Source organism: Triturus cristatus, chromosome 12, assembly GCF_964204655.1.
Source record: "Triturus cristatus chromosome 12, aTriCri1.1, whole genome shotgun sequence".
NCBI lineage: Eukaryota > Metazoa > Chordata > Amphibia > Caudata > Salamandridae > Triturus > Triturus cristatus.
This window is the reverse complement of record NC_140595.1, coordinates 52,934,477-52,942,793: the sequence shown is the minus strand read 5'-3', so window position 1 is coordinate 52,942,793 and position 8,317 is coordinate 52,934,477.

Here is an 8,317-nt window from a genome sequence, read left to right as displayed (position 1 = left end):
AAGGCAAAGCACGTTGTAGGGAAATTAAAAATGATAATTGTAAAATGCGCTTTTCTTTTGCAATACATTGACAGGACATTGCCACTATAAGAGTTTGGTGTAACAAGACCTATATAAAGAAAGAAAATTAAGTGTAATGTGGGGCTGGGTTCTGTGTAATGTTGTTTTTACACACTGGGGAGGATTCATTGGTAGATGCTTGCATCAAGGGTGGGCAGTGGTGTAGCTAGACCTACTGCCGCCCGGGGCAGACCCTAAGTTTGTCGCCTGGTGCTAGAGCAGGGGTGGCAGACGACTTGTTGGGGGGGGGGGGGTGCTCTTGCGGCTGACGGATGATTTGCTCTCGGATGTTGATAGTCGACAGACACAACTTGTCCACCTCCGCCGCCCCCAAAAACAGTGCCACCCAAGGCGGACCGCCCCCTTCGCTACGCCACTGAGGATGGGCCTGCATGATCATGGCGGACGCGTGGACTTGCTGCTGCTCACCGGCCCAACCTTAATCCTGCAGATATCCATGGCCCGGGCTGTAGGAGAGTTGGCCGTGATAGTTGGAGCTGTGGAGGAGACCCCCTAGGAGAGTCCCGGAAACTGAGGGACCTGACGGCTGTACCGCGGTGGGGCAACGGAGCTGCGACGAACGGCCGGCCTGACCTTTATCAATCGGCGGCTGGGTCACTGCTATGCGAGAGCTCTGGTAGGAGGACTCGCCTGAGCTGTAGGGGGTTTCGGCACCTGGGAGATGTGGCCTATTGGCATGACATCCGGGGCCAGGTGCCTGTGGAACGGAGGTGGCCGCCCTCAAGCCTGTAGCGGGACAGCAGAGCTGCCCCGTAAGGCGGGCCTACTGGTGCTGCAAGAAGCGCCTGGTCTTACGGCCCAGGGTGGGCCTGCACTTGCGGAGGAAAGGGAGCCCCTCCCCCACCCGGGGCAGTAGCTGAATGTGGAACAGTGCTGCGAGGCGGGGCCCTATGGGCGGTGCCTGACCAAGTGGCCAGGATTGAGCCCTGAATTTTTGGAGAACTTTGAGACAAGGGCCTGGCCCTGAAAAGTGTTTCGGGGCCCCGGAGATCGCATAGACAAGAGAGAGGGGCCCAGGAGAGGCCTGGTGAGTGTGCTGCGGGACGTAGAGGCTCCTGATGGCCATAGCCTCCCCAGTTGAGCAGATGAGTCCCAAGACCCATGGGGGGGTGGTGGAGAAGGCCCGAAACTCTTGCTGCTGTGGAGCTGAGCTGCATGACGGTCCCCTGCTGGGACCAGAGGAGGCACCTGATCTGGAGGTCCCATTCGGGCTTTTAAATGGGAGCGACAACTGAACCGTGGCATAGCCCTGTAAAGAGGTTGCCTATACGACTGTGTAGGGCCCTGCAAACCGCATCAAAGGTTCCCAGGCGGTTATGGTGGAAGCCGCGCGAGTGGAGTCGTATTGTCCTTCTGGAGACTGGTGCCTGTGAGAAGGGGCTTACTGTGGGGTGCTGCCATTGCTGGGGTGAGGGCACGACGAACTTAAGGAAGTGAGGAGCTTGCAGCGAGAGGCCTGCTAACGTAAGTGGGACAGGGGCTGCTGCAGGCGGCAGCCATTTTTGATTTCGCCAAGGAGTGCCCCATTGCGAACTGTGGAGTAATGGCACAGACAGCTGTCAGAGATTAGTGGATACGTTTCTTGGTCTGAGAACAGCCCACACACTGAGACTTCGATGTGACAGTGACCATTGCGGTCGGAGTGCTCCGAGACAGACCGGAATCCCTGACCACTCTCTTACAGCTGGGAGAGGGGTATTTATGAAAGTGATGTGGTGCACGAGTGCTGAACGGGTGGCTTGGGACTGGTGCTCTTTGTGTAATTACATACTAGGGCACCGACAGTGGTCTACACCTTACTGGACCGTTTCAGTGATCCAGGTCTGGGGGTGGTTGGAGCTCTGCTTGGTCTGCTGGGGGAGCCTGTGTTGAACCTGGGTCTGGGCATTTCTTTACAGGGGTCGGCAACAAGAAATAAGTGCAATGTTGGTGGGGTTGGGGCTGCTAAGGGCAGAGTACTGCAAACTTGCAGACCGAGTGGGCATGGTTAAAACTTTACTGAATGAGTTGCAACCAGAACAAAAGGTCCTGGGTCGCAAGGTGGAAGATCTTTCAGATAGACTGCAAAGCCTGGAACGGCACGCTGAAGACCGTAACCGCCACAATAATATTAGGATGGTGGGACTCCTCGAAGTTGTAGAAGACTCAGACAAGGTGTCTCATTTCGAGAACTGGCTTCGAACGGAGGTGGCCCCGAATCATCTGACCCCTTTCTGCGCCCTGGAGAGGGCACATAGAGTACCAGCACATCCGCTGACGCCTGGCCTTCCTCCCCGTCCAGTGGTGGCTAGGTTGCTTCATTATAAAGACAGAGGCTCTATCCTACAAAGAGCCAGGTATGAGGGCTCCTTTGAGATCGAAAATGCCTAGGTGTCAGTGTTTCCAGATACAACGGCTCTGGTTCAGGCACAGCGTGCCTCCTTCTTGGAAGTCAAGAAGGCCCTCCGAGCGGCCAGACTGCAATACTCCCTGATGTTCCCTGCCAGGCTACAGATTGTTCTAGATGGAAAGTCCCACTTTTGTGATAATCCAGACTTTGCCTGGGACCGGTTGGAAGCATACACAGCAGGAATCACCCTTCCCAAGACCAGATATAGGGCGCCCGCAACTAGACTGAGGACTCGGAAGCGATCCAGGAGGCGCTCACATGGTCGATCCCTGAAACAATTGTCACCATCTCAGGCAGAGCAGGAGCGAGCGGCGGCACCGCTCGTGGAGGCTGAAATTGCAACAATTCACATGTAACATGAGGAACCGGAGACTCCATCTGAGCGTGACTCGATGGCATCAGACTCTGAGGCCTCTAGAATTTATAGTGGCCCATACTACAGGTTACTCCTCCGACTGTGGAGGATTTGATCAGATGAAATTTGAATAGAGGGTATGGCCGCTGTCATCTTGTCCTCAAACAGAGCTCCTGTTGGCGCTTAGGGAACCCTAGTGCTTTGAATGTGGTACCTGAAGAAATGTAATATTAGCCAAGCATGCGTGCCAACTGAGTCCTGGCATTGGAGCTGACGACCCTTGTTGGGACATACCCTGTCTCTAGATTTACTGGCTTGGCTCTGAGTCCAAGCTCATGTTGTCATTTGGGTGAGTGTGGTATCCCTGTTGCTTACTATACTCAGCCCATCTCATTCAGTTTAGTCATTGCCAGAACTCTGGGGGTGGCATACAATTAACAATGTTTTTCTTTACAGGTTTCGATGGTCGGCCGTTACTAGACTGCTCTTGTGACTTTGTAGTTGGGGGTTGTTTAATCATGGCTCGGGGGATATCACGCTTGCTCATTCTTTTGGGTGGAGGACTAAGGGTGTGTGGGTAGGGGGTGGATTCATTGCTTGAAGTTTTCATAAATGGCAGACCCCAAATTTAACAGTAAAGTTCATGTCCTGGAATATTAGGGGGATGAGATCGGCCTCTAAACGTTATAACATTCATAGATATTTGAAGAGGTGGGAAGTACAAAAAGCCATGCTGCAAGAAGTGCACCTTATTGGCTGCGAAGAGGAACACTTGAGGCATAGGTGGCGGGGGCAGATCTCTGCAACCACATACTCTGCATTTGCCAGGGGTGTGCCTATATGGATTACGGCGGGGACACCTTTTGAACAAACACATTCTGTGATCGACAAAGAGGTTTGCTGTGTCCTGCTGAAGGGTAGCTTGTTCGACCATGATATTAGGAAGTATATGTTCCCCAAACCGAGAACAGATAGTATTTTTACAAGCATTGTCAACCCAACTTGCCCCAATGGTTGTCAAAGATCTCCTAGTGAGAGGAGACTTTAATTGCATAGCTGACGTTGTTCTGGTCTGCACCAGCCCCCTGCCACTGAGTTACTGAGTTAATAAAGATATTGCCACTTTTTAACCTTTTATTTATACATATTGATTAAATGTAATGTGTTAAATATTGTGTTTCATTTTGTAAATGTTTTGTATAAACATCATTTGTTTAAATAATATGAGAAGAAATTATTAAAATAGTAACAACTTTGAACATATTTTTTCTGTCTTCCTTGGTCTTCTTATTGTCATAGATATTGTGTAATTTGTTTACTTTATTGACATTGCCTAGGAGTTTTTGTCATTAATATTCAAGTCCCTGTCCTAGGAATTGACCTATCCATTGTTCAGGGGGTCCTTGTTTTTTCTCATTTAGCGTCCTTTCTACACAGGGTGCCCCTACTGGAAATGGACCCTGTGGCCCGAGAAGAATTGGGTGACCCAATATCAGTCCAGGAAATTAGAACCGCCATCAAAGACATGGCTAACGGGAGGACCCCATGGTCCGATGGCCTCTTAGCAGAATTTTAGGCTGCCTTTGCTGGACCTCTTCCCCCGGCTGGAAGCCCTGTACGCCGAGTCTTTTTACAAGGGTTCTCTGCCTGAATCTACCAGAGAAGCTATAGTAATTCCTCTATCTAATACCAGAGAACAGAATGCCCTTGTCTCTGCGTTCCGCCTCTTATCCATGTTAAATATTGGCTTTAAGATCCTCAGTAAAGTTCTGGCACTCCGGTTGCTACCTACATGCCAACATTGGTACATAGTGACCAGAACTGATTTATTCCAACAAAGAGTACGTACCTGAACCTCCATAGATCATACCACATCCTGCATCACCCAGACGTGCTGGCCCGCCCCCCATACTATTATGTTGATTGACCTAGAGAAGGCCTTCGACTCAGTCGGATGAGATTATCTTTACAAAGTAATGCTTCAGATAAAGTTAGGAAAACTGTGGGTGAAATGGATCCGAATATTGAACTTGTCTCCCACTGCACGGGTTAAGACGGGCCACAGTATCTCTGCATGGTATAATGTTTATAGAGGCCCGAGACAAGGAAGCCCTTTTGTTTGCTCTTGCCATAGAATGGCTGGCTGGTTCTAACTGGGAGGAAATGGGCCAGACAGGGAGGCTTGCTTACCACGGGGCATTGTTGACAAAACTCTTAGCCCAGTAGGTTGAGCTCCCGCAGGGTGCAGCTGTCTGGAACACTGGAGCGCTGGAAACAATATTTGCGACGAGCAGTTGGGAATCTGCTATACACCCCTACGTTACCATTAGTGGGGTTCCCCAATGGAGTCCCAATCACATTTTATAGTGCCCAGCAGCTGGCGGCATGGGCGGAAGCTGGACTACTTACAGTGGGCAACTGTTTTCAGATGGGAATGTTGATCCTGCTGGAAGATATGAGCTACCGTCTGACCAATTCCTGACCTATGAAGCACTTACGAGTTTGTTTGGGGACCTGTGGTCCAGTGGTAGGGAGGAACCAAAAACGTATGCGGTACTCTTTTGTTGACCATGGGTGATGCACGGCACTTAGTGAAATTGTTCTATAGAGCATTGTTGGAAATTGCACGATGGCCCATTATGGCTCTACGGGCCAAATGGGGTGCTTTGTTAGGGAGTGAATTGCCAGACCACGAGTGGAGTAGGGTTTTGGCGTACCCCAAGTGGATGTCTAGGAATATGCAGTTGAAATTTACCTAATTCAATGATATGCACCTCCTTGACTTCAGGCCATATATGAGGAGAACTACGACCATGCCCTAGATGTGCTGTTCTAGATGTGGACTTTGAACACATGACCTGGAGCTGCCCCAAACTGCACCCGTTTTGAGGAGAAGTAGTGGGTAGGCTGACCCGTACCTTGGGCTGTCCCATCGCCTGCTCATTGGACGCCTGTCTGTTGGGATTATTCCCGAGGCCTAAGATGAAGAAAGTGGGCTCCATATTTTTGGACCTAGCCCTAGCCCTGGAAAAAAACGCATAGCGCTCGTATGGAAATCGGCCCTCAGATGGAGGCTTGGGTACAAGATGTTACGACGAGGGCCAGGGCAGAGGACAGAGCCCTCTTTTGAGAGGATAGCAGGGGTGTGCGTCGGCTCCCCATTGCAGAGTTGTGATGAGAGGTACTTGGGAACTGGAAAAGACCAGCTGAGACACAGAGTATCACCGATGATGAAGGGGGTGGTGTTGGGGGTGGAGGGGTGCCCCCTTGCAGCACACAGCGAGCATTGGAACGGCAAACTAATGGACATTCTGAATTACTATCCGGAGTCCTGGGCCTGGATGGTTGGCCCCACACCTACTTCTTGTTTGGAGCTCATGCATAAAGGCATGGGTGGTACGCCATAAGGAGCTTTGTTCTTGGTGTACACTCCCCTCTACCCCTTGCCATGGACGTCCCTCTCCTCTTAGGGTGGCCGGTGGCTGCGGGGTAGAGTGCCCCTACACTGGCCCATACTATAGTGTGGTGAAGACCTTCCCGAAGACAAATGGGTTAGCTACAGTTGTTATTATATGCTCTTCTTGAACGGACGCTACAAAGGTTCGCTTTGCAGGCTCTTACGGAGCACTACAAATTGGTGGACTGCCTGGCACAGTATCCTGGTACACCAAAGGATATCTCTTGTGTACATTATTGACGAGGGGCATAGATAATAGACGGGAAGGCATCTGAGTAGGTAAAACAAACTGGTAGACACGAACAGTGGTTAGTGGGAATAATTGGACCCCTTTAGTACTGGAGACCTGCTTAGGCATCATATACTGGTTCCATGAGGTATAGCGAATTGTAATTTTTCTCCCTTAGAAGTATGACGATGGTTCATGAGAGGGGTCGCTTCCTTTACCTGTAACAGTGTCAAACCTGGTTGAATGTATCCTTGTAAAGTGCAAAGACCATATTATTGCAATGCATATTATAAAATGCCAATAAAGATATGTTTTTGTTTTTAAATGGGCCTGCAAAGGTGAGCTTGTCAAGTGTGCTGATTAACAGTCTTAGAGCAGCAATGTCATTGTGGAAGCATTTTAACCAGCACTGAAAGAAAGTCGAAATGCTGTGTTCAACTTTTGTGTGCTTCTTAGACAAGCTAAATATCCCACAAGTGAATTCAGCCCTGCCTCCTCCTGCACGCTCAGCTAAACAGCCCTAGTCCTGCTTTCTGCTTTCCTTTTAATGAGTTCTTTGCTTTGCATAATGGACCAGGTGATGGGCACAGCCGGACTAGGAACCAAAACTGGCCCTGGCAAACAGCTTGCCGTCCCAGGAAGAGGGGGGGTGGGATTGCTAGATGGAAGCACCACTCTCGTCTCGCTGCTGCTGCTGCTTTTGTTACAGGGGGCCGATTGTAACAAAAACGGCCCACCAGGGGTCCAAAACCGGCCCCCACCCTGACGGCCCACCGGGGAAATGCTCGGTGCCTGCTACAGCCAGTCCGGCCATGGTGATGGGACACAAGGGAGTGGGAAGCAGGTGGAGCACGGGATCCAGTTGGGTCCACCCTGGTGATGCCGCTGGCAGGAGGTCAGATCATGAACAAGCAGCTGTCGTATTTGGCAACCCCAGCAATCGGCAGCACTGCTATCTTAAAACAGCCTTAGGCTCCTTTACTCATGTATTTATTTAGTTTTAAAAAGTAAGCACTGTAGTGTGGTCTTTTCTGCTACCTTTGGTGTCTGTGGTATGCTCACCTGAAGCTGAGTGTTAAGTTGGCTACAGTGTAGTTTGATGAGCATCTGTGGAGTTTGTCAAATTAGTCTATGTCCGTGTGTGGCAAGCGGGGTTCTTCGTGTTCCAAAGTGGAATGCGTGTTGACTGTGGTAAGGTGGGTTTGGCGAACACAGAGTGAGCCAAGTTTGCACCATTGTGATTGAGTTTGTGTTGTAGTGCTGTGGGGTGGGTCTGGTATGTGCTGGTGTTGACGTGGTAGCTGATGGGTCAGCGATAGTCGAGTGCCACCGCGTTCCTGTAGTTCAACTACTGCACCAGCAGTCGGTAGTAGCTTTACTAAAGCTGGAGAGTTGTCTCTGAGTAGGACTCAGTTATGGGACGGACGAAGTAGAGCCTGGTAACTCCCAACAAGGGTGGGTGAAGCCGTGTTTGGTTAGAAGTCTGCTTGGGTGATTTTGTTGACTAAGGAGAGATGTTTGCCCGTGTCTAAGACTGCTGCATGAATCTGGGGTTGGCTGATAGGGCAGAGCTAGAAGTAGTGGTTGGGATTAAGCATAGGGAGGGTAAGGGTGGGTGCAGAGTTGCTCACCTGTAGTGCACCAGTGATTGCACTGCTGGGACTCTAGATGGGTCGGAACACTGCATGTTTGTGTCAAGATGTCCTGAACGCTGAGGGTCTGTCCTAGCTTTGTGGACACCAGGTGCAGACTAGTATGAAGCAGGGACGGCTCCTTCATTTGAGCGGGGGAGCGTCGCCCCACAAT